The sequence below is a fragment of the Nuphar pumila genome, chromosome 6, assembly GCF_984573655.1.
Source record: "Nuphar pumila chromosome 6, dmNupPumi1.hap1.1, whole genome shotgun sequence".
NCBI classification, from domain to species: domain Eukaryota; kingdom Viridiplantae; phylum Streptophyta; class Magnoliopsida; order Nymphaeales; family Nymphaeaceae; genus Nuphar; species Nuphar pumila.
The window spans coordinates 21,255,589-21,283,524 of record NC_143254.1 but is presented as its reverse complement, the minus strand read 5'-3'; positions in this window follow the sequence as shown (position 1 = coordinate 21,283,524).

The following is a 27,936-nucleotide window of genomic DNA, read 5'->3' as shown; positions in this document are numbered from 1 at the left end:
TTCAGTGCTATTGATTTTTGAATCTTTATAAAAATCTGGTTATACGTTGTAATCATGATTCAAAAGCCAATTTCTACTAAACAAACATTGTAAATCATACCAACCGGGGCTCCGGTTGTCTAGCAGGAGCAGTGAGTCCACGGCACTTTGTGTTGGGACGTTGCAAGTTCAAATCCCAATGGTATGCTTGCCTATAAAAAAAATCATGTAAATCACATCTATAAGTCAGATTAAACAAAAAGATATTAAGAAAATAAAAAATTGAGACTGTCTGCATCCTCCTACCTACCTTCTCACGTTATGTGTTTTGCTGGGAGCATGTATTGCATGTGTAGACAAGGTTTTTAAGAGTTTCAAAAGTAAAAAAATTCCTAATGCACTAAAATTTGATGATTGAAGAAAAAAGAAATGGTCCACCCTTTCAAAATCTGTATGTTAAAAGTGCGAGCCTAAATTAGCACACTTGGTTGAAAGGGAAAGACAGGTCAGGCCGAAGAAGTCACATATTGTAAAGCACCGACAACACTGCGATAAAGAGTAAGGTTGCCAAAAGTTTTACTGAAGTAATGTTTTTTGGTAAATCTGATCATATAGACATGATCTTATGATTTCAAAAATCATTGATTATGAAATTTTCCTGAAAAATCAAAAAACTTTGATCCAAGAGTATTAATATGTGGATATAACATCGATATGGTGAGATTTGCCAATAAAACTATTTAACATTTTGAAATGGAGGACAAAGGGTGGACTATTTATTGGGTGGACCTTCAGCCTTCTCTCTCTCATCTTGTCTATAAAATCCTGGATGACGTATATGCGATTTTACGTATGCATCTTAGAGACCTTTCCTTTCATCTGAACAACATTCACTCAACGGTGGTTTCTTCTAATCCAGCGGATCCTGGTTGAGCTGGCTTTGTTGTTTGTTGCTAGCTGTGAGTAGTTTCTTTTTCTTTAGCTTTGTTTTTTCTATATTTTAGTTTTGTTTTCTATTTGGTTATCTTCATGAGTATTAATGTTGATCTTCTCTCTCTCTCTCTATATATATATATATATATATATATATATATATATATATATATATATATATATATATATATATATATATATATATCGTGTTTTTACATGCATGTCAAATGGACGGCTGAGAGTCAAAGGCTGCAGCCATAGCAATTGAATGACATTTCTTTAATGACTGAGCAGCATCCAAGACGCAATGGCCGCCCTTGATATATATATATATATATATATATCGTGTTTTTACATGCATGTCAAATGGACGGCTGAGAGTCAAAGGCTGCAGCCATAGCAATTGAATGACATTTCTTTAATGACTGAGCAGCATCCAAGACGCAATGGCCGCCCTTGATATGGTCCACACAATATATTGAGTACTATAGTAGGTACGGTACTCTTTAAGTCTTAAGAGCCTGTGAAGCCTGGGATGGGAATGCCCTTTCTCGTTAAAGAGCACAAATTTATAAAAATAACATGTCATGCTAGATTTTATGGAAAAATTCCTTCACCAGGGGGGAGGTGTGAAGGGATTTTCACGTAAAGGGAGTGAGAAACTGGAACCCACACCAGCCAATGTGAACTTTCCCTCTTCCTTTTTCATGCTGTTTGTTTTGCTCATGGTGGAAAAAACCCCAGCTTAATTTCCTTGGCCTGATAAACTTCAGGTCCCTTTGTTCTTGTATTACACAAAATAAAATGGACAAATTTATAAAAATACGCCTAACTGTTGGCCTATTTACAATAACATTCTTAAAAAATTTGAATTGTTTTGTTAATTAGACATGGATTCTTAATATCTCAAAAGTTAGGTTGTGTGCTTTTAAATAGGCCAAAAGTTCGGCATGTTTTTGTAATTTTTTTACTTAATTAGTTACATTAATTTTATGAAAACCAGAAAGATAATTAATTGGGTGCATGAAAAGTTGAAAACTTGTTAATTAACACTATTTACAAATGGATTTGGGTCAGCCCGGGCTGAACCCGGTTCACTTCACATTGGCCTGTTGGGGCAATGGGCTCGGCGATGGGCTGCTCTTCAAACCCGATCCCATTAAGAACCGGGTCATCTCCAAGCCGGCCCAGTGCCTACCCCTAAATATATCTACTATTTTTGGTATAATTTGTTGTAAGAAATTCTTCTTCTCAAAAGAACAAGTTATTACAAAAAAATGTATTAGTTTTTTTTATATTTACATGGATAAACCGTCCACATGATCAAAGACCGCTAGCCGCGATGCCTCTGCGGCTCTGCCTACCATACTTACAATCTATCTCCTGGCAGAGTAAAACTCTATGGGCTTTACCCCTTGCTTCCAGAGAGTCACCACACTTCAGCTTGTTAAAAAAAAGACACCCAGTGGATTTGACCCTAGACTGTCAGCAGCCTAGGCCCCATCCCACAACCAAAACCCCTTTGGGGCAAATGTATTTGTTAGTTTTTTTTTAAAGGCAAGCTAGGGTTAGACAGACCCCTAGTGGTTATACAACTAGGCCATTGGGTTTCAAACCCCGCTGGTAAATGTATTTGTTAGTTGCTTTATAGTAAATTCACAACATTAATTAAGCCAAAAGAATGGCTTAAGAGGAGTCACATGTCAATAAATAAGGGTTATGAGGCATCCAAATGATTGTGAATGTTCCTCTCTTGTCTTAATTTCAAAGCAAAACATAACTAAAGAAGGATCAAATAACAAGAAGAAAAGGATTAAATTAATATACATCTTTTGTATGACATCAAAACAGAGTGTTCATTTGTTGTCGAGTAATAGAAAAGGTTTTATTGTGATAAGGGGGCAGGATGTTAGCTAATCATATGGGACTATGACCATAAAGATAACTAAAAGATGATAAACATTATTATAATTGTAGCATTAGGATAAATATAGGATTAATTAAGGGAATGGGGTTTGACGTGTTTGGTAGGTGCGTAGGATTAAGTGGTTGTTGAGATGGCTTTACAATATGTAAAACAAATTAAGTTTAGTAAGATAAGAAAGCAACAGCATCTTATTCTTGGGGAATCTAATTAGGAAAAAGCTGATGGTCACTGCTGACACGTGGCGATCGGCGAAGTGCCAATATGCTTTTTTAATGTATCAGAGTCACCAGGATCCAACCAGCCAACTGAAACATAAATATTTTAGCTAATTAGTGCTTGATTAAATCAATCCATGGGTCCCTCTATGCATGGAACTTTACACATAGCATGGTGGTTGCAGTATATGAAATGGTTAGCAGATTGAGAAGTGGGTGTGAGAAACAATGCATGAAGCGTGAAGTGAAAATTGAATAAAGACATGCTTTGATACAGGAAACATGAAATATTTAGAAAACACAAAGGTAAGCAAGTATGATATAAAAATTAAAGAGTAAGAAGCAAGAAAATCAAATATAGCCTACACTTGCTTCTTTTGACCGTTTCTACTAGAAATACCTATCATAGCATATTTTCTGATATGAAAAGCACATTTCCAACATTAAGAAAATTCAATATCCTATTAAAAAACAAGATTTACCTTCTCTACAAACCAGTTTGCATAAAGTTTCAAGAGTAACTTTTTTTTCCATGAGAAATGGAGAAAACCACCACTGGGATCAGATACCTAGTCGCATTGGCTAAGCCTGCCATACTTACGATCGCTTTTCAGTGGCAAGAAGTCGCCTTGCTTCAGCACGAGCAAGGGACATAATGCCCTTGCCCCTTGTTATATGTATGGGGCTGATATCCACATCCCAATCCACTACAACAAAGCAGTAGATTAGCGACGACCACCTTCCGTCGCTAATCCGTCGCTAACCATGTTAGCGACGGATTAGCGACAACGCGGCGACAATATGCTTACGTCGCGAATATTTCGACGTTAACTGGCGACGGAATAATTCCGTCGCCAAGTCCGTCGCTAATTGCGACGGAATAACGAGCGCTATATTCTGTCGCCAATCCGCCGGTACTAAACGGCGACCACGGCGTGGCGACGGATTTAATTCCGTCGCTAAGCCGTCGCTAGATTAATATGAATAGCGACGGAATCATCCGTCGCAAAAACGAAAAAAAATCAAAAAAAAATTATTTAAAAATTAATTACCGAGAACTGTACAATTTATATTTCCTGTACAATTTATATTTCCTGTAAATAAAAAACAAACCACACAAAAAAATTCATATAACAAGTATCTATAATAATTAATCGTTCCACCTTAAAACTAAGAAGTTTAATTATTTACAATTCAACAATTACAATTAGAAAAAATAAAAAAAATAGAACTTCTTCAACACAGTCCTCTAATCATCGCCAAGATTTTGTGCGTCTTCTTGTTCATTGTCTTTATCTGTCCCTTCAGCTCCACTACCCTGATTATCGCTAGCAGCCTACACAAGAAAAGAACAGTCAGTATTGATAAACAAAATATAATGAAATAAATTACACATTATATGTGATTCTATCATGTGCTCATGTGTGATCTAAGGCAATAAAAAAACTCTATATGTGATTCTATCATGCTCATATGTGTGCTAAGGCAGTCAAAAAATTGAATATGTGATTATAGCATGTTCATATGTGTTCTAAGGCATATAAAAAAACTCTATATGTGATTCTACCATGCTCAGATGTGCTTTAAGGCAGGCAAAAAACTATATATGTGATTCGATCATGCTCGTATGTGTGCTAAGGCAGTAAAAAAATTGAATATGTGAATATAGCATGCTCATATGTGCTCTAAGGCAGGCAAAGCCAAAAATTTTATATGTGATTCTATCATAAATGATATATAACATGTTCATATGTGTTCTAAGGCAGTTAAAAAACTCTATATGTTATTATAGCATGTTCATATGTGTGCTAAGGCAGTCAAAAAACAGAATATGTGATTATAATATGCTCATATGTGTTCTTAGGCAGTAAAAAAACTGAATATGTGATTATAGCATGCTTATGTGTTCTAATGCAATCAAAAAAACTTTATATGTGATTCTATCATGCTCATATGTGCTCTAAGACAGACAAAAAGTTAAATATATATATATATGTGATTCTATCATGCTCATATGTGTGCTAAGGCAGTAAAAAAATTGAATATGTGATTATAGCATGTTCATATGTGTTCTAAGGCATCTAGAAAAACTCTATATGTGATTCTACCATGCTCAGATGTGCTTTAAGACAGTCAAAAAAACTATATATGTGATTATACCTGAGAGGGACCTGGAATCGAAGATCCCCTATCCTGAACAGCGGCCTTGATCTCATTTCGGAGAAAGGGGGCGATGGTGTATTGGAAGTAGTTATTCAGTGATTCATTAATGATCTCGCGTACATCATCACCGGAAAGAATAGTCGGCTACTTGGAGCTTATGTCGGCGCAAGAAGTTGGTGAGCCGTAACTGGAAGAACCAATAACTGGTGAAGTGTTCATATTACTCCCAAACCCGAACATGCGACCTTTTTTGGGTTCACCTGCTGCAGTCACCCATGCTGTAGGATCAAATGATGGATGCTGAGTAGCGTCTTCGCCATATCGCTCTACCATTTGTTGCTCATATGCCTCCTACAAAATAATGTTTAAAGTATTCATTAATAATTAATGATAACATTATGATGACTTGCATATATATTGCAATGATTATTAATAGAATTAATACATACCGTTGTCGTTCTCGCCTTCTCTGATACGAAGACTCCCGTGGTCTTCCGTTTATGTGTTTCTACAAACACATCCTTATATGGTACACTGCCTCCTTTTTCTGCTTCCTGCGAAGTTAAATGACAAAAGATTTAGTACACAAATTTGCAACTATACTTATAAAATTAATATTATATATTGATGAGTTACCATTTTCTTTAGGTGGCTCCCAAATGTCTTAGATCCATCTGTGTGTAGATGGGCTTCGGGCATCTTCGATCGATTTTGTGAAGCCTTCGCAGAGCGATTTTTAAATGCATCTCCCGCCCACATATCGCACATTTCATCCCAGTAATCTCTCATGATAGTAATATGACCATGGCCCTTCCACAGTAATGGATCATCTACTACGCCAGATGCTTTTTTTGCTGCAGTCTTTATAGTGTGCAGCATGTCTGCAAATCGACTGGCAGCCACCTTCTGCCACACCTTCCTTGCATCATTTTCTTCCACCGTAATTGCAAAGCGATTCAAAGCCTACAAATATTTTCAGAAAGTTAGTAGACATTGCTTAAATAAATTAAATATGAAACACATTAACTATGAGAAACAACTGTATACCATGAATGAGGACCACAATCTGTCTAATACCTCATTTGGGTACTCTTTCCATTGAGCAACTGGTCCTGGTAGATGTTAAAGAAGTGAATTCCTAATCTCCCGTACTACTTCTTGTGGCTCAAACCTCGTGCTGCACATGAATTGTTACACAGTAAATATCAATATAAAATATTTAAAAGATATGCAATAATTGAAAACAAAATACTTACGGTCGATTATTGATATACACTATTCGAATGAGTCTTCTTGTGCCAGCCTGAGAAGACCCTGTTTTCTGTGTTGGCTGTTGACTTGTGCGATCAACTGGTGTAGGTGGGTCGTGTACAGGCGCAACATCATCTGTAAAAAAATACACACCAAGTTCTCAGAATGTGCATTTGAACTAATCAAGCATCTAATTAGTTATATGATATACCTATCACAGGAGCCCGTGAAGATGAAGGTTGAGCCTGGCTACTACTGGATGAGCGACCACTATAACCTCCACGAACCATATTCTAACAAATAACATATGTCATACAATACATTCAAATAATTCACATCAAGTATTACAATGCATTCAAGTCATTCGCATCAAGCATTGCAATGCATTCAAATAATTCAAATCATTGACATCAAGTATTGCACTAATTCAAATCATTCGTTAATTGCATAAATTATAATACATTCAGATAATTGAAATCATTCACATCAAGTATTACAATGCATTCGAATCATTCGTATCAAGTATTACAATACATTGAAATAAAATTTTTAATCATTCACACCAAGTATTGCAATACAACTCACATCAAGTATTACAATGCATTTAAATAGAGGTTTGGACAAGCCAACCTCTCATGTGTGCTCCAACCAGATAACATACCATATGCAGGGAAGTCACTGATTGTCCATAGAACAACAGCCTTCATGTTGAAATTTTGTTTTTTGTGGGCATCATACGTGGTAACACCGTCATCCCACAGTACTTTTAATTCATCAATCAATGGCCTTAGATATACATCAAGATTTTGGCCAGGTGAGGTCGGACCAGGGATCAACAGAGACAAGAAAAGATTTGGACGTTTCATACACAAACTTGGTGGAAGGTTATATGGAGTTACAAATACTGGCCAGCATGAGTATGGAGTTGATCTACCCCCAAATGGATTAAATCCATCTGTACATAGACCGAGTCTAACATTTCGCACTTCCATTGCGAAGTTCTGATGAGTACGATCAAAGTGCTTCCAAGCTTCAGCGTCAACAGGATGCGTGATCTTGTTTTCATCGTGTCGAACTTTATTTGCATGCCATCTCATGTGTTTAGCTGTCTTTGAAGACATATACAATCGCTGCAATCTAGGAGTGATAGGAAAGTAGCGGAGCGACTTGTATGAAACTTCCTTTGATCTCGTGCTACCATTGCCTCTTGTCTTTGGCTTGAACCGAGGATGCCCACATGACGGGCATGATATGTCGTTTTCCTGCTCCTTGAAATAAAACATGCAGTGATTTGGACAAGCATCAATCTTTTTGTAACTCATACCTAGAGCGTTGACCATAACTTTCGCACGATAGAAATTTTGTGGCAATTTCTCATCTTTAGGCAACATACTCTTCACAATCATGCACAAACGGTCAAAACATGATTGACTCAAATTATACTCGAACTTCAAATTCATTAGTTGAAGAACTGCAGACAAGATAGTGTGACTCTCACAACCGTTCCAAAGTGGCTCATCAGCATCTTTAAGTAAATCATAAAATCTACTAGCTGCATCGTTTGGTGATTCTTCATCTACGACAGTTCTTACATCACTAGAACTCATAGCAGAACCCAGTTCTGTTCCTGCAGCATCAAATATCAAATTCGTATATGAATTATCGTGCACCACATTCACCCGTGCATCAAAATCGTTTCTAAATTCTTCTCCATGAAACGCCCAGTTCTGATAATCACTCACAAAACCCTTCCTGTATAGGTGATGTCTAACGCCATGAGGTTCTACAAATCGATTATTCTTACAAATCTTGCAGGGACACCTAATCCGACCTGTGGGATCTACCGTACTGACACTCGCCGTTGCAAATTCAATAAAACTATCGACACCATCCATATATTCATGCGATAACTCATTGTCCACTATCCTACGGTACATCCATTCACGGTTTGCAGTCATTCTGTCGTATGATGTTACGAATAGTATCCTAACGAATTAAGAAAAAAACAATCAGAATGCGACGATGAAGAAAATATCAAATTTATCATGCAATATACTATGTCAAACAATAACAAGAATTTTGATGCATGCATTGATAACTTAATATTTTCATGTGCAAACTATTAATGACATGATACAATCATTTGAAGCATGCTTTTATTATAAAATTTCACATGGAAGTCAAAATCAAATTGAAAGTAACTACATGCAAGCATGGATACAATTACATCAAACATTGCAATACATCATAATCATTCATATCAAATAAATGGCAAACATGTACCTGCAGCAAACACACTTCAATATCTCACTAACTACTACCATGCTTAGCATGGACTCCGTACTCCAAAAATAAGAACACTTCCATATTTCTACATTAAAATCATGCTCAGCATGATCTCCGAACTCCAACAAAGCAGTCCTAGATATCAACAACTAAGTGAGTGTGTGAACAATAAAGTGCTGCATTCAATAAATTAAATAACATGTGATACGTTTGCATCACTTACTCACCACGGGTATTTACCCGATTTGCATTGTTTTTGTCATTTACTTACCACAGGTGGCCGAGCACGAGTTGGTTCCGTTGAAAAATCTGCACAAAAACAAAACAAATTAAGTAACAAACTAACTAATCATGAAACAAGATGAAACACTAACTAAAAAAATTAAAACAAATTAAAACAACTCTAACTAATTGAAAGAAGAGAAAAGAAAAATAGTATATATGTTAAGCCAAATCTAACTAGAAGATGCTAATTTAACAAACCAGCTATAACATGTTGAACCAGTCGACTAACATAAAGTCATAGACAATTTCTAATATGAACTACTTAGCAAAGGAATAGTAAATCAATCAATTAGTTTACTAGAAAAGATGTAAACTCCGTTTAACCACCACTATCATAAAGAATTCAAATAGCCCTAATCTAACTAACTGATTGTGAGAACATTAAATACCAATCTATCTAAGAAAAATATAATTATAAAAGACTAATAGATTGAAATACTCTAACTAACCAGATTTCAAGAAAACAAATTGAAGTAAAACTAACTACCAGTAGACATTAACAAACTAACAAATTGAACAACATGGAAAACTTGTATATATACATTACAAAAAAAATTTCAACTTAAAATCCATATGGACAACATATATGCAAACTACACTTAAAACCATATGGACATCTTATATACACATATTACAATTTTTTTTTCAAGCTAATCACATGGACAACATAGGGATCACATAATAACTTTTTTTTTTTTTAAAAAGAGATCACATGGGCAGCATAGGTATCCATAACAAAAATTCTTTTCAAAACAGATCACATAGGCAACGTAGGTATCTCATAACAAATTTTTTTTCTTCAAACAAACACATAGGCAACATAGTATTCCTACTAAAGATTTTTTTTTCAAACTGATTTACATAGGCAGCATATGCATTAAAAAACAGATTTTTTTGAAACCAATTCACATAGACAGCATAATATATCTCATAACAGATTGTTTTTTTCAAAAGCAATACACATCGGCAGCATGTTATTCCTACTACAGATTTTATTTTTCAAACGATTCATATAGGCAGCATAGGCATTCAAAAACAGAAAATTTTTTTTTTGACAAGTCACTTAGGCAGCATAACGCAGGGGGTCGACCCCCCCTGCCGGAAAGCACGGCAGGGGGTTAAACCCCCTGCCTTTTCGGCAGGGAAGGGGGTTAAACCCCCTACCGGAAAGGCAGTTCCGGCATGGGGGGTTGACCCCCTGCCGTGCCTTTACGACAGGGGGGTCGACCCCCCATGCGTTTCCGGCAGGGGGTCGACCCCCCATGCCTTTCCGGCAGGGGGTCGACCCCCCCTGCCGGAAACGCAGGGGGTCGACCCCCCCTGCCGGAAAGCACGGCAGGGGGTTAAACCCCCTGCGTTTCCGGCAGGGAAGGGGCGTACCCCCTGCGTTTAGAAGAAGAAGAAGAAGAAGAAGAAGAAGAATATTACCTGCGCTTCGCCGGACGGTGGCGGGAGGTTGACGGGGAGCGGCAGCTGGCGAGCGCCGGCTGGCGAGCGGTGGACGGGGAGCGGCGGCTGGCGAGCGGCGGTGGCCGGACGGTGGCGAGAGCCGACGGGCGGCGGGAGGGAGCAATACAGCGAAACAGGGAAAAGAGAAAGAGGGATGGGATTAGGGATTTACGCGACATTTAGCGACGGCTTAGCGACGGAAAAATTCCGTTGCTAAGCCGTCGCGAAACCCAAATACCAAAAAAGCGACGGAATATATTCTGTCGCTACTCCGGCGCTAATTAGCGACGGATTAGCGACGACAGAGTTCCCTCTCTAAATTCGTCGCTAAAATGGTGTTCTTGTAATAAAAAGTAGCGACAAAAACATGCAGTCGCTAATCCGTCGCTAAGTAGCGACAGATTAGCGATAAAAGTCGTTTCCTCGCTAATCCGTCGCAAATTAGCGACAGATTCTATCTCTAGCTAATCTGTCGCTAAGTAGCGACGGGAAAAATCCGTCGCTAATTTCCGTCGCTAATTAACAATTTTCTTGTAGTGATCCTTGATCTTGTTATTTATAGGAAATTTTGTTTTTGGGTCACAGTCAACCCATCATTCAACCAGGTCGGCTTTGGTCACATAGGAAATTTTTTGAACTATGTGATCTAAAATGAACTCTCGATGGAATTTCTGCTAACCTGGATTATGACCAAGTTAGGGATGGTAAATGAACCAACCTCCTCATAAGTAGGTCACAACTTATATTGGTTAGCTTGGTAATTAACTTGTTTGGGCTCATAAAATAGGCTTTGACTAAGCTCAAGATGAGCTTATCATATTTTCGATTTATTACATGGTGGAAGCAAGTCTCTCTCTCTCTCTCTCTCTCTCTCTCTCTCTCTCTCTCTATATATATATATATATATATATATATATATATATATATATATATATATATATATATATATATATATATATATATAGAGAGAGAGAGAGAGAGAGAGAGAGAGAACCGAACATATTATGTCTCATTTATCGTTCTGCCCCATAGTTTTGAAGTGTTTTATGATAGATATGAACCGTTAGATGTGTTTAGCATGCTTAATTTAATGGAAATCAACTCTTGGATCATATTTTTTCGACGAAAAAACATGATTTTATGAGCCAAAAAAAACTGTATACTGGTCAGATTCCGGTGATCCAAATGTCTGTTCCCACTAAACAAAACCTATAGATCACATCTATGGTGTTACATGTGAGAAAAAAATCCAAAAATGACATTTTTTGAGGGGGGGGAGGGGGAATGGGGGCACAACGAGAAGATGGGCAGGAGGAGCACATTACTCACATATATATATATATATATATATATATATAGAGAGAGAGAGAGAGAGAGAGACTTGACCCATATTGGACCCGACTACTTTCCTAAACCTGTGAAGCTGACCTATCACCACACCAAAACACCTTGGCTTGTATCATCGTCCACCAAAGGCGTACACAACTACCCTTGGGTGTGTGTACATTTCACACACATATATTTCAATCAATATTTATTTTTTTCAACCAGAATACACTGATTTCTATTGTTTCAATCAATAAAAACAATTTTTTTCTTATATGACCGGCATGTTGTTAAATTTATTGCCTTGCATAAATCTCTTGAATGAAATAAAAGCAGACTTTTTAATCTTTTTTTTCTCTTTTTAAACTTTGCATATTCATGCAGCTTTTTGGGATACAATGATAATAGCTTTGCCTATTTTAGTTAATCAACACAGTAAAGAAAATGATGATTTTGCATTGCATCAGTCAATAAAAACACTCCAAGAACAATTCCTCAAGAAAAAAAAACTTTCCAAGATCCTGGAAAACTTAGCCTCTTAAATCCTTAAATGAGAGCTATTCTTTTCTTGACCCTGCATTTAGTTTTTGGGAACTGCATACTAAAAGGTTTGTCCTTTTCAGTTAAACAAACAGTGTAATTGTGAATGAAGATGATAGTGATGATCTAAACTTCCATTTTATGGTTTATTTGTTTAGTTGTAGTTTCTGATGGACAAAGATGAGCTGTCTATTACAAGGATGATGTTGTCTGCTTTCTTTAAAACACTGTTGCACCTAACTTGAGTGAGATTTATGTCTGTGTTTCTTATTCCAATTGCAAGTAGTTAGTGTTCACAGATCATCTTTGCCATTGATCTCATCATCATCATTGGAACTTTTCCCACCTTTATGGCTGTGGGGCTGATTCTTATTGCTGCTATACTTGTAGTCACTTCACATTTTTCCATTGCCTCTATGCATACTGAAGCTTGAGCAGTCCATGTGATAGTGGCACTAACAAAGAAATTAATACTTCTTATCACCATCTTGGTACAAATGCCAGTTTATTGGTGCCTATGAACTGCAGGTGCTCTGTATAGCAGATGTAAAAGAACAACAAAAATCCAAATTGAATTGATTTCTCTTTCAATGCCTAAACATACATAATTGGCTTTAGGTTTTGGGAATCAGGGTTGGTTGTTTTTGTTAGTCAGTAGGGATGCAAACGGATTGGATATGGTCAGATATCTGATTCGACTCCGACACGTTATTCTTGCATATGGATCCTTTAAGTAAAATCTGTATGTGCATGCAGATGGGATTTGGATCTGTTAAATTGAATTAATTTTAGATTTGGGTCGGATTTGGATTAGCATTTTAAGTCAGATCTTGACTTGGCCCGAATCAAAATCTGACATTGAGATTTTTTTACATGTAAATAGTTTGTTTTTGTTTTATTTTTTTCCTGGTCCAATTTTACCGCATGTATTTTGGATTCAAATTGAATCATATCTCCTCGGATTTTATTTGGATCTGGGTCTATTGTTTACATTCGGATTTGAATTTGGATCTGGCAAGATTCTGCCCACATTCGACCGTTTGCTCCCTTAAGAGTCCAGGATAGTCATCAAAGGGACAACCAGTCCATTGACATCTCTAGACCATGAGTGATTGAAATCTTTTAAAAGCATTGAAAGCTCGCTTGGAAATTAAGCATCAAGTTACTTCGCTTTTTAGCCCCAAGGGGTTTGGCATAGTGGGAGGTTGTGTTTGGGAGTTATGCATTGGAACTAGGTTGAGGAATCCATGATACACAGCTACATTTGGGAGTAACGTTTACCAAACAGTGGCATTGATGAGGGTGTTGGCACCTCCAACACTCTCTCCAACGTAGAAACACACCACCCACCTCCTCAAGTGGGTTTTGTAGAGTTCACCAATGAACACCAGCCTTGGTGCCTGCCCCAATGCCTCGTTAACCCAACAACCACACAATGCATGGACATATGAATGCAGGAAATATGCATGACACATATACTTTCATCAAAACATATCAAGGACAAATATACATACAAGGAAACATATTCATGGACAAATACTTTTGACATGCGTGGACATATGCATGAAAAAAAGACTAGCATATGAACTATCCTTCAAATAACAAAAAATTCTTTTATACTCGCTAATTGCTCTTATTACTTATGCAATATCTGTTCTGGTGCAAACCATAGCAAACATAAAGCTTTCTACTATACTGAGACATGTCTTCCTTTCCTGCATTTATGCTAGGGGACTGCTTGGAAGACAACTTGCAACCAATACGGGTTAAAGACATGTTTCACATCTTGCATTTTTAAGTCATACAAAATTTCTTGTTCTTTGTCCTTAAGTGCTTTCATCCTAAAGTATATGATTTGCTGCTCCCAAATCCTTCATGTCAAACTTCCTAGTGAGCTTTAAAAATGTAATTTTGTTCTTATTAGTGCCTTTAACTAACATCATTAATATAGAACTGCGATAATATGCACAATGATATGTATTGCTTATATGAAATCCTAATAATAAAGGAATCAAATTGCTTATACCGACACCTTGGCACCTGCTTCGCTTCATACAATAATTTGGTTAGCTTGCAACCAAATTCTTTGTACTTTATTTATTCTACAAAGTCTTTGGGTCGAGTCATAAATTTTTTCATCAAGATTATGATTAAGTACCTTTAGTTCTTGTTTGCTCGTGTGACCCAAACACCTGTGTCATATCATCATTGAATCCAGCATTGCATTGGGAACAATAACATTATCGATCAAAGTATCACTGATCAACTTATAAAGATTGTCACGTAGCTCATCTATTTTTTCATGATAATATTCAATTGGCCATTTTCTCCAAAAAAAATATGAAATCATCTTGGTCAATCATTCCCAAAGATAATAAGCTTTTTCACAAATCTGGAGCATGTCTTACAGTAGAAAGAGTCCTTGGGATGCCATCAAACATCTTGATTCTAACATCTCTAATTTTAACTATTTTACGTGAGTTATGATTTCTCATGCAAACTAGGCCTTTGTTGCATGGTCGATATGTGTAGAAATAGCCCCTACATGGAGTCATATGAAAAGATCCATCAAAATCTATGATCCACTCATGCTCCAAGCTATCACTAGGGATGACAAAGAATATATGATCATATTCAGATAAAGCATTCTCCTGTCATGTTTCATTGAGAATCCTTCAAAATTAACTTTGCCACTTTGGAATCAATTAGTTTGGGACTTGATTTTACTGGCTTTCCTTTGGGGTCTTACAATCTTTACTCAAATAGATCTTTTTATGACACTTCTAACATCTCATAGTTTTGTAGCATTTTGATTTAGAGATGAATTGATCTCTTTCACTTTTTTCTTATTTCATTGATATACCTCTTGTCACTATTGCATCAGTAAAGAAATTTGTACTTGATTTACTCTGACTTTCTTTAGGAAGGTAGAAATAATTGAATCCATGTTGAGACCCTTAGTGTTTCTAAGATTCATAATCATTTCATCCCACGAATCAGACATCGAACACAACAATAATGTAACTTTTTTTATTTCTTCAATCTTGACCTCTATGACAATAAAATGGCTAATTAAGTTGTTGAATTCGTAGATGTGTTCTTGCAATGATGTGTCTTCTTCCATCCTCAAGTTGTAAAGTGGGTGATGAAAAAGATCTTATTGGATATAGACTTTCCCTCATAAATGTTTTTCAATTCATCCCATAAACCCTAGTAGTTGTTTGATTGGTCATATTTAATAACACTGAACCATTAAATGCAATAAGTAAAACTATCATTGCTTACTAATTTCTTTTTATTAAAACAACCATTATGTATCTCTATGGGTTTCTTCACAATACCTTCTATTGCTGCAACATGACCATCCTTTATGAAGATTGCATTCATCTTCAACTTTCACATGGCATAGTTGATTTATCCATTTGAACTTAGCAGAAGATGTCTTATACAAGTAATGAACTTGATGATTTCAAATTTTGAAAGCTCTTCACAAACAAAAAGTTATGATACCATATGTTGAATTTGAATTGAAGCATGTAACACATCAAGATCGCCAAAAACAAAGAAAAAAAGCACACATGAAATTCAATGTGGTTTAACAAAGATGCTTATATCTATCTACAAGGCAACAACACAACAAATTTTTTTTACTATGAAAATGGAGAATACAAAAGAAATAACACCCAAAAAACCCAAAAACAAAAACCCAAATGAGAAACTATCTATCCACCTAGAAGACCAATTTTTATAACCCATGAGGTAATAAGTTAAATCATAACTCTCCCTCACCATATGTATGACACTTCCACGTAAAGGACTCCGAAGATAAAACAAAAAGAGATAAGGACATTGAGAAGACACAACTTCTTATGAAAAGTAAAATAAGTCTCCTTACTAAATTAGGACTTCACAAGGATTTAAGAAACTTGAGTGGCAAGGTTTCCTATCTCAATACTCACACACACACACACACACACACACACACACACATATATATATATATATATATATATATATATATATAAAGTAATTGATCAATTTTAAATTAATTTTACTTATTTTAATTCATTTTTACCTTGTTGAGATTTTTTTAATAAAAACATGAAAAATATCAAATTTTTGAGCTCTTCACAAAAAGATCACAACCATTTAATTGCCATACCCATTTGTGTTTTATATGAAATGTTAGAAAAGGAAAAAATTATATATTTGGTTCAATTTGGATAATGACACACAACATGAAATAAGCCAAACTCAACACTTCCTATGACTATCATGTCAAAATTCAGATATTCCATAGACTAACCAATTCTCAATGTTTTGATCACCCCTTGGCAACACAACATTGAATAATTAAAAGCTTAAATATGCAAATGCGGTGAATGTTTAAAAGCTAAAGTTACAATTTTTTTTATAAAAATACATTAAGCGTGCATTTGGATACACTAGAGAAAAATATGCATGGAAAAAGAATTCTCATTCCATAGAAATGTGAAGAAAGAAAATTCTCAATATTAAGAATTCTCTTGTTTGGATAATCCAAGCATAAAGAATTCCATTGATAATTCTTTTTTTAGTGTTTGTTTTTTTCATGGAATCCATGTGAATTCTCATTGTATATGTTTAATTGGATAAAAAGGTTATAAATGTGGATCTAATGGGCCCATGGTGTTGAGTGTTTTATGGGCTAAGAAGAACAAAAAAAATGTCACATGTTCTATAATATTTTAAAAAGCAGTGCAATGATTTTCTACTATGCCATCTAGCCCAACTCAGCTAGCTAGTGTATCTCATTAGTCACTTTTAACTTGTCCTAAAAGAAGGTTGGCCAACTTGTAAAATAAGATAAGCATAGATGTCCAATTGTGTTCCATAATGCCATGTTCTACCTGTCATACCAAGACACACCATTAAAGCACTCTAGCAAGAACATAAGCAAATTTTTGTCCATTAAATATCAATGTTTTTGCTGGAATAGGACCATGGTCAATGTACCACCTCTTAACTTGTAATGTGATATAATGATGGTTTCTCCTTGTTATTAAAAAAAACATGTTTTTATTATTCAATTAATACTAGCTTTTATCTCATTAATTTGCATAAGAGATGCATCTTTAACCCTTCTTCTTTTGCACTCCTTGCATTGAGAATCAAACACATTTCAGCCATAAGATCAACATCAACCCCATAGTTTCTCCAATTCTACTAAAGGTTGTTCCTTATTAAGGTCACAATGTTCTTTAAAATATATATATAATAGAATTCACTCTATGCACCCCTATTAACCATATATACCTATATAAAGAAAAGAAAAATAATTCTAGTATATTAGAATAAAAAATAGGGATTGTAAAACATTTCTAACACTAGTTTGGGACTTAATAATGAATCACTAAACTTTTAAAAACTAATCAGGATAACCAACATGTCAATTTCAATTATTTACTTTTTTCTCCTAATACCAAACAATAGAATCTTTAACAATGCTTTTATGGGGGGTGGGGGAACCCATCTCGCCCAACAAATTCAATATTCACCATAAAGATAAAACAAAATAACCAACTAGATTCCCAATAACTAAAGTCCAAATTACCCACATGATTACTTTGACAGCAATCATTGTTAATAGATAGAATAAATTTTTTTAACATATTCATTAATTCAAATTATCCATATCAATTCTTCAATCGTAATTACAAAATGAAAAAAATAAGTGGTTTTCAAAAACATTGCTCCAACATCAATGACTAAAGCAAAAACAACAAAGAATATTTCAACATGTAAAACTTCAAGCTACTCACATCACTACTTCAATTGTAATCACAGGAAATGCAAAAACCACCTAAATGTGAACATACAAAAACCCACATTACCAACACAATCTCATGTAATAATTACAACCTTCGGAGCAAGGAACAACCATCTCGAATTTGCATCAATGGTGTTATGAGACAATAAGATGCCAATAAAAGCATCCAAAAGGTTGCACAGGTCACCATTTCTCCTTACTCAAAATGCAAGATAGAGAAGGTGGTGCCCTTTAAAACACCAAATAGAAATAAATAAAAAACATTTTTAAAAATTAGTACCAAAACATGCACATGAAACAGTAGATCAAAAGAATCTAGGCACTACTTATTTTCTTCCATTCTACTCTCATTAGCTCCATCACCACTACCACCATCATCACCACCAACACCACCACTATCACTACCATCATCACCATCACCATTGCCATAACCACTGTCCATCACCATTATCACTACCCCCATCTACTATCCACCACTACTACAATAAATAAAAATAAATCTAAAAAGGGCCTAAAAATATTATATTTTTTCATATAATGTACATAATCAAACATTGAACAAACATATGTTATACTCCCTAGAGAGCCATTTGCATTGCAGCCTCACTACTTAATTGCATCAGCCATTGTTGGCTTTTTCCATTGGATCCTTTAAAATAAAAAGATAATGCATAGAAAAACAAGGACTACAGATTTTGTAATGACGACATAGTAACACATGCAAATTGATACACACCAATTATTTGAACTTTGTTCTTTAAAGAAAATCTAAAGAATACAAGATTCATGAGAGATAAAAAAAACTTTGTTTACTTCTGTCTACAAATCAATGAGGCGCATACACACAAAAAATTAACATTTAAAACATGATTTTTGTAAAGCACGATATCCTAAAGCATGTGCAGGTGTGTGTGTGTGTGTGTGAATGTGTTAGATACTCAGCATCTCATGTTTTATTCATTGACTCCCTTGTTAGGTAAGTGCCTAGGTCACATAGACAAATGCATAATCACATGTTTATATATATATGCAAACAAACAATCTTAATAGTAAAAATAACATAATATTATATTATTGAAGAAATATACAAACAAGCAATCCTAATAGCATGCAACAATAAATTTATATTAAGAAGCTAAATAAAGAAAACGTTCAAATTGTCATGAAACACCAAGAGTTGAGCAAAATGTTACTTATGGACAAGCACAAATACAATGACTACTTATGGGTCGATAAAGAGAACACAAACCAGTCACTTATGGGCACAACACACATAAAAAATATGATATTTATTATAGACAAATGCCTTGAGAAAGAATGAAATGAGAGAAGGGTTTTAACCCCTTTATATACAAAAGAGAGAGGCCATGTTGTAACGCCCTCAAAATCCTAGACTTGTAACTTTTTAGGAAAGGTTTGAAAGCTTTGTAATCAATCTTTTTTAAGAGTTTAAAATGGTAGTTCAGTGAAAAATAGTGTTTAAAATAGCAAGCCAATGAACCTTGGGTGCATTACAGGCGAACCTTCTTTTAAACAACGGATTTGTAACTCTATATATTTATTGAAACCAAATAGATTTAAAATGAGGTTTTAAATAATTAAAGTTTATACGACAAGTAGAATTTCAAAGAAACCCTTATACCAAAAAAAATGTCCTCAGGAGAGAAACGTCAAGGAAAGTGTCTCATCTTGATACCATCACGTCATCGTATTATCGCTTGTCATACTGACCTAATCATCACCTATACTCATGAAACGGGTCTGACTTATAAAAATCTTGTAGGTGTATAAATATCAAAAATTTAGAACAAAACTAACATATGTGTTTTTTCTTTTGTGATATGCAGTTCAAAATAAACAAAATGAGCATGATAACCTTGTTTTGATAATTAACTGTCTTGAGGGTATGCACAAGAAAAACATAGAAACAACTGAGACTGCCTGAGGGTTTATTATTTCATGTATTTTAATACTCCAGACAACTAGTTGAATCTGCTCTTAAGGGGACGACCAATGACCAAAAGAGAATTCCCCAGAGGCCACTTGTTCAAGGGGATGCATCCATACTTCTGCAGAAGTCCATGGGGTCTACCACCTATGATCATTTTTGGTAGCCTTGTCCCCTAACTCCGATGACTAGGAACACTGAGTCATTTGCTCAAGGAGTGTAATTGTTAACAACCTATTCATCAAAGTTTTTGTATCATTGTATCCTCTCCCTTGACAAAACCAAAGAGATAAATGAGTATGTCAGGTTTTATTTAACTGACGACTCATTCTACATGCTCTGATCTTTTAAACCAGCTCGAGCATCTTGCCTATGAAGGTGATCATCACTATTTATGTGATTTCTTTTTCATCATTATGCTTTTACACGTTATGAGGTTACCATAAACCTCTTATCCAATCATCGTAGTAATAACATGTCATGCATGTCTGATAATACCACTACGATGAGAGGGATATTGGTTTCTCATAAAGAAACCCCAACTTTATTATGGTATGAAAGAAATGATGTAACCATTTTAGTTTAATTCAACATGCTCTAGTCTTTCAAACCAACTTGAGCATCTTGCCTTTAAAGACAATCATCACTATGTATGTAATTTTCAATATTGTGCATTTACACGCTACGAGGTTACCGTAAACCTTTCATCCAATTATTGTAGTACTAACATGCCGCACATGTCTAATAGTATCGCTACGATGAAAGGGTATTGGTTTCTCAGAAAGAAACTCCAACTTTGCTTGAAAAATCTCAATGTCACATGCTCTAAGTCGGGGATATCCGAGTTATTTTCAGATATCAAAACAAATGACCATACATAACTCTTAGAGTTACGCAGGATTGAGAAAAAGACTTGGTTGCGAATAAGCAACCGCCAGATATTCATTTTTACTTTAAAAAACAACAAATATTACAAAAATTAGAATCTCGCATGAAATCTCCTTTTTCTTTAAAGACTTGGTGAGTATGCGCAAATTTGCATCTTTAAAAGTAAGCGTAAGGCAAGGCAAGTAGGAGTACGCAAAACTCATACTTTATAAATATATATAATATGTCAAACCATAAGCATGTGCACATTATAGCGCAATGACAAGATGTGTGAAACCACACATTGAGCTAAATAAATTGCTTGGCACCCTCCCTGTTAGCAAGCCAAAGCCACCAATAGTGATGGCTCTGGTCTGCCAGTGACAGACAAAAAAGAGGGGGTGGAAAAAAGGCAACACCCGAGTAGTGTTGTTGCCTCTAATAAAAGGAATAGTGGCACCCAAGCTCAGCTTGGTTCCCTTGCTGCGACAAGACAGGGCTGCATTCTCAGACAACCTGATTCATTGATTGTGCATTACGGTGCGATAGGGGCTGGCCTTGTCAAGACCCAACTTGGCTGAGGGTGGTGCGTTACGGGGGTAATGGAAGGAAAGGGAAAAAAGGGGATCGAGTGTTACCCTTTTTGAGGTTTGCGTCGATGTGTAAAAGAGGGAGATGGAGGGTATGTCTGACCCTTGTTGTCTTTCCAGAAATAGGAGGTGGGCGTAGGAGGCACATGCCCTTCATTTTGTTCGAGGGGCAGGAGGGAGAGGCATCAAGCCTTCCCTCTGGCTGCCCTTCTTGAAAAAAAAACAAAACAACAACAGCAAGAGGTTGTTGTCGGTCTCCCTGAAAGGAGGAAGGAGAGGGTGCTTTGCACCCTCTCTCATGGTTGGATTGCCTAGAGAAAATAGCAGGGGGTTGCAGCTTCAGCAGCCCCACCTGGTTGATAGGAAAAGAGAGAAGAGGGGAGGGTGCTCAACACCTTCCCTGATGGCAAGCCAGAGCTACCAGCAGTGGTGGCTCTGGTCTGTCGGCGACAGGCAAGAAAGAGGGGAGTGGAAAAAGAGGCAGCACCCGAGTGGTGCCACCACCTCTCATAAAAGGAACAACGGCACTCGAGTGGTGGTGTTGCCTCTGACAAGGTGGCAGCATCGAGCGATGTCGCCACCACTGAGAGAGAGAGAGAGAGAGAGAGAGAGAGAGAGAGCATACCTGAGGGGGAAGCGACACTGGTCTAATATGCCGGTGATAGGAATAGGAAGAAGAGGGAGAATAGGCAAGAGAGGGAGTTGGGGGAGCTCGAAGGTGAGGGGGTTGGGGTTCTGCATGGGAGGAGTAGGAAAGGGTTTTGGAGGTGAGGGTTGTGTTGGGGGGGGGGGGGGGGGAGGAGGGGAGGGACTCAGATGAGCACGCCATGTTCCGGCGTGGCTCGGGGTGCTAGGAAGTCAGGGGTCCTCGTTGCTTTAAAAAAATGAACCCTCACACCCCACCCCACTGAGGGTTTAAATAGAAATACAGGGCAGGGTGGGTTGTTGACCCGAATCTAGGTTGGATCCAAACACTTTTTTTTTTGAAAAAACCAGAACTTACACATGTAGCCATTGGGATCACCTCAACAACTGGAAATGCAGTCATTGGGGAGATTCCAACGGCTCTCTATCCTATAACATAAACACCCTCAACCTAAAACCTAAATTATATACTAAAAATAAAGACAAGAAAAACATACATGTACAATGACCACTATACCCTTATATAGGAAAAGGACTAAATACCCCTATACATACTTGCATTAATATTCTCACTCAAACTTACAGTGTGATCATTAAAAGTGTCTAACAAGAAATGAAAACTTAAAGAAGGGTTTCTTAAATATCTAATAATACACATAACAACACTCATATGAACATAGGTAAGAGATTGTTGAAATTGACTAGTCGTGTGTACTGCATGAGATATATCTAGCCTTGTAATAGTCAAATATGTTAAAGCATCAATGATCTGTTGGTATGGAGTTGGATTGTCCAATGGAGTTTGATGTAAGTTTTATGAATTAGATTTTTAAAATAATATTTTCAATAAAAATAGTGTAAAAGCCAGACACCAAATAATAAAAATTGGCTCACACAAGTGGTAGAGTCTGGGTCAAACTCAGGGAATGGGAAAAAGTACTTTGTATTCCAAAAAAGCTAAACTACTCTTTATTGCCTTAAAAAATAAAAGAATTAATTAAATGACTAAACTAAGAGTATGGCCCTCTGTGAAGGGCTTACAAAAAAGTAAATAAATTGTTTTATTATAGACCAATGAATTAAATAAATAAAATATAATAAGTTCTAATCTAAAAATAAAAGAAAAGGTCATCAGAGCTTAAGCTTTTACTCCCTTCCTTGTATTTGGTTGTGCTCTTTTCTTTATTTCTTCATCATTGGTTTTCTTGAAGGCCTTTTGAGGAGACCTTTTGGGGACCTTAGAGGGCTCTTCAGGGGCTTGTTTTTAAGGGCTCATCGTACGATCAACCGCTTCTTTGCAAAATACAAACGCAAAATAAGAACAAAACAACAAAAAATTAGACAAAAATTAGACAAAAATTCAAAGTTAGTTTAAAGAAAAATTACAAAAACAAGAATCTAACTACTAAGAACAAACTAACTATATGTAACTATTATGAACTAATATGTAACAAACTAATGCACTAAATAACAAAATAGCAAAACAAACTAACTAACTAAAAAAATCAAGAAATTAATCTAACCGAATAACAATATTTGAACTAATTATTTAAACTACTTAATAACTAACTAACAAGAATATATATTTAATAAACTAACCTATCAAACTCAGTTGTATGGTATTGACAAAATGTAAAACATGAAACAATAATAATAGCTAACCTAACTACTTGATCATGGATAAAATAAAGAATTGGCTAATATTTAACAACCTAACTAATTTGCAATATTCACACTATTAAATTGACAAACCAAAACTAATAAATTAACATGAATCTAAATTAATAATTAAACTAAACTAATATTAATCTACAACAAAACATGAATTATGATAATAATATATACTATGCTAGAAATCGATAATTGAATTAAATCAAAGGACATTCGACTAATATATTTTATCTAGTCTAATTTAATTATGCTAAATTAATTTAATCTAATGAAATTAAAACTAACTGCTACTTATATATTTAACGTGCAACCAGAAATAAAATGTGAAATTGAAATAACTAATTACAAAGAATAACTATAAACTATCTAAATTGGCTAATTAATCTATTTAACTAAAAATGATATTTGAGCGAAAACACAGTTTTCTAATCTAAGTACTACAAATTAATTTTTGGAAGTAAAAAATAATTTAACTAATCAATAAAGATAGTAAATAAAACTATCCATTTGATTGAAATAATAAAAATTAGGATAACTAATCTATTTGTTTATCAATTTCTAATTTAAGCTATTAAGTAAATAAAAACTAACTAAAGCAATTAACAAAACAATCAAGAACATGAATTAAGAATAACTAAACTAACCTAATATTGAAGATAAACAGAAAATATTCAGATCTACTTACAAAAATTAAAAAGAATTAAAAGAAACTACAAAAGGCCTAAATTGGCTATTTAAGAAATATAGATAAATTAAATTTAATTAATATCAAAAATTAAAAAAAAAACTTAATCTAAACTAAATCTAACCTAGATCTGACATAAACTGAATTAAAAATGCATGAAACATAAAGCTACTCTATGCTAAATCTATCAATTTGAATAAAATATTATTATTCTACACGAAAATCATGAAAATCAGCTAAACTATATTAAGCTATTTTATTTTATTTTTTTACTTTTTTAGATGATAAACTAAAACTAATCTAATCTAAATTCAATGAATATGCAATAATAAAGCAAAACTATATGCAATGATATGATGTATACTATACAAAAACTAAAATTATGAAACTACTGTGAGATGGGGGAGAAGAGGCAAAATCGTGTGATTTACCTCCGATGGAGGGGTTAAGAAGAAAAAGACGGTCTTTCCCTTAAATCAGCGTGTACCTTCGTCGTTCAAGGCAAGAAGAACCGGTAACATAAAAAGATCAGAAGCAAGATGAATCAAAACGGAGAAAAAAAAGATCAAGAGAGAACCGGTTGGGAACGAAGAGCAGGAGGAAGAGAAGAGAAGAGAAGAGGTCTGCATTTTTTCAAGAAGGAAAAATGTGGGTTGCAGCTCTAAAAATATTATTTATACTAATTCTTAAGTTAAAACACATTTTTCTATGAAAGACCAATAAAATTTCAAACATTCCAAAATAAGTCTTCCTCTGAAAATATGTTTTTCATAAAAACTACTTCTAAACTAATTAAAATTAATTCACCAACTCCTAATATACTTAAACTATAAGTTAGAAAATTCTAAATGAGGTAAAACACTGAAAAATGCAGGGCAAGCTCTAAAATATGCGATTTTCTGATATTTTCAATTTCAATGCAGTTTCTCAAAAATAATGATAAGATTGGGTTTTTAATGAGAATTTTTAACGGATCATGCATAAAATAGTGTGAATAAAATGCAAAAATATATGTATGATTAAATTCTTTCATGCTTATCATTTGTTAGTCCTCGAGCAAACTGATCATCAACCATAAAACAAAAGCAAACTAACAAAGCAAAACCTAACTCACTTTCGTAGGAATCACGGTTGCATTTAACATATGCAACAAGCCATTTAAACCCCTGGGTTACCCCAGTGGACGAGTAAGGTCTCGTGAGGGTTTGCAGTGATGCTACCCACAAATATCTCTGCCATGTATGCATAAAAATTCAACTTCAAAAAGTATTAGGTAGTTAAGGAGTTTGTTTTCACAAATATTTCATGATGTTACACTTTTAAAACATATTTAGAGTCTTTTACATGTCACCACAAAATAAATTTTTTTTTCTTTTCTAAATATCGTAATCATTTATGCTTTATTCTTAGAAAATCAAATATATACATGTCATTATTTATTTCTTCTCACTCATATATTTTTTGCACTGATTTTCTTAATACTTATTCCTAAGTAGTGAACTTTTTCTTTCTTGCCCTTAATTTTTTTTCTTTTTGTTTTTCTAGATTTTCAATTTTCCATACTTTTTCTTTCTTTTTTATTGAGCACTATATAAAAATTTTAGTTTTCATAACCCATGTAATGAGCTTTGGGTCAGTGACTCCCAGGTCAGATGACCTTAGGGCACTAGATGTAAAATATCTCTCAAACTTAATTGCTTGAGTCACTAGACCTTCTATTTTAATAGTTTTATGTATAGTTTGCTTCTTGTCATGTGCAATGTCGACATCTATTAGGCTCTCTATAAAGTCCATGTAATGGGCTTTTAGGCCGGTGGCTCCCAAGCCAGATGACTTTAGGGCACCAGGTATAAACACCCCTCAGGCTCTACTTGCTTGAACAAAATAGGTCACAGATATTAACTTAGACAAAGAAGTGACTTCCTTCGTTATCTTTTTCGACATAGGAATCAAATACTTTAACTTGTGTCTGAGCCCAGCTACTCGGGAATACAAAGAGATCAAACAACTAAATATATGTTCTTTTTCACTTTTGAACTCTTCTTTTCAATATTGTTTATTTGCTTAGTTTTTCAAAAATAAACTGTGCATATTCATACTTATGATTCAAAATAAACTCTAACATGCATCTATCGTCATTTCTTTGAAATCCACATAAATAATCAAATTTTTCTATATCAGTGTCAGAAAATAATTTTGTGGGGCTTAAAAATTCTCTAAAAACATTAGATTATGTAAAGCATTTGTATAAGGTCAAACTCATTCCTTAAAAGCCCATTTTTTATGAGTTTTTATCAATGTGCAAGTATAAAGACAAAAAGATTTGGGTGTGCAAACTACACCCTCCCCCATGCTTGAATGACACTGTCATCAATGGCACTCCCCATGCTTGCATGAAACTATATGAATGCACATGAGAAACAAAAGAAATAGGAGAAAAGTGGTAGAAGTCACCTGATTTGCACTGTAGAATCTTGCCTAATGTTGTTATGTACTGGCTCTGCAGATATTCCACATGTCTTAATGTTTATAACTTATAAAAAAATACACCAAATGCAATGCATATATGATCTAACGTTCACGCTCATGAACAAAGAAATAAACAAACACATCCTAAAAAAACTATGAAAGAACCAAAAATCTAATCCTAAAAATACAACATACAAACACTGTATACTGCCTCACTCATCAACGAGGTCAATGACCTCGATGTTCTGACTAACCACATCATCAGAAATATAGGGCTTCAGTTGTTGCCCATTGATCTTGAAGGTCTCATTCGTACGAGGATCACAAACAACTATTGTGCCATGTGATGACACCTCCTGTACTATGAACCGGCCATCCCATCTAGACCTCAGTTTCCCTGAAAAAAGATGGAGTCATGAATTGAAAAGCCAAACCTTCTGACCAGGCTCGAACTATTTCATTAAAATATATTGATCATGAAAATGCTTAGTCCGAGCCTTGTAGATCTTGACACTCTCGTTTCGCAACTCCTCAAGCTCACTCATCTGCAGTTTGCGCTCTGTGCCAGCTTGGGCTATATCAAAATTGAACCTCTTAATTGCCCAGTATGCCCTATGATCCAACTCAATAGGGAGATGACATGGCTTTCCAAAAATCAAGCGGTAAGGGGACATGCCAATCGGAGTCTTAAAAGTAGTCTTATGAGCTCATAATGCATCATCAAGGCACTAGGACCAATCCTTTCAACCTGGTCAAATTGTCTTTTCAAGAATTCGCTTGATCTCCTTGTTGGAGACCTCGACCTGGCCACTCGTCTGCAGATGATATGGTGTAACAATTCGATGTTGTATAGAGTACTTCCTGAGTAAGGAAGCAATATGCACATTCTTGAAGTGCT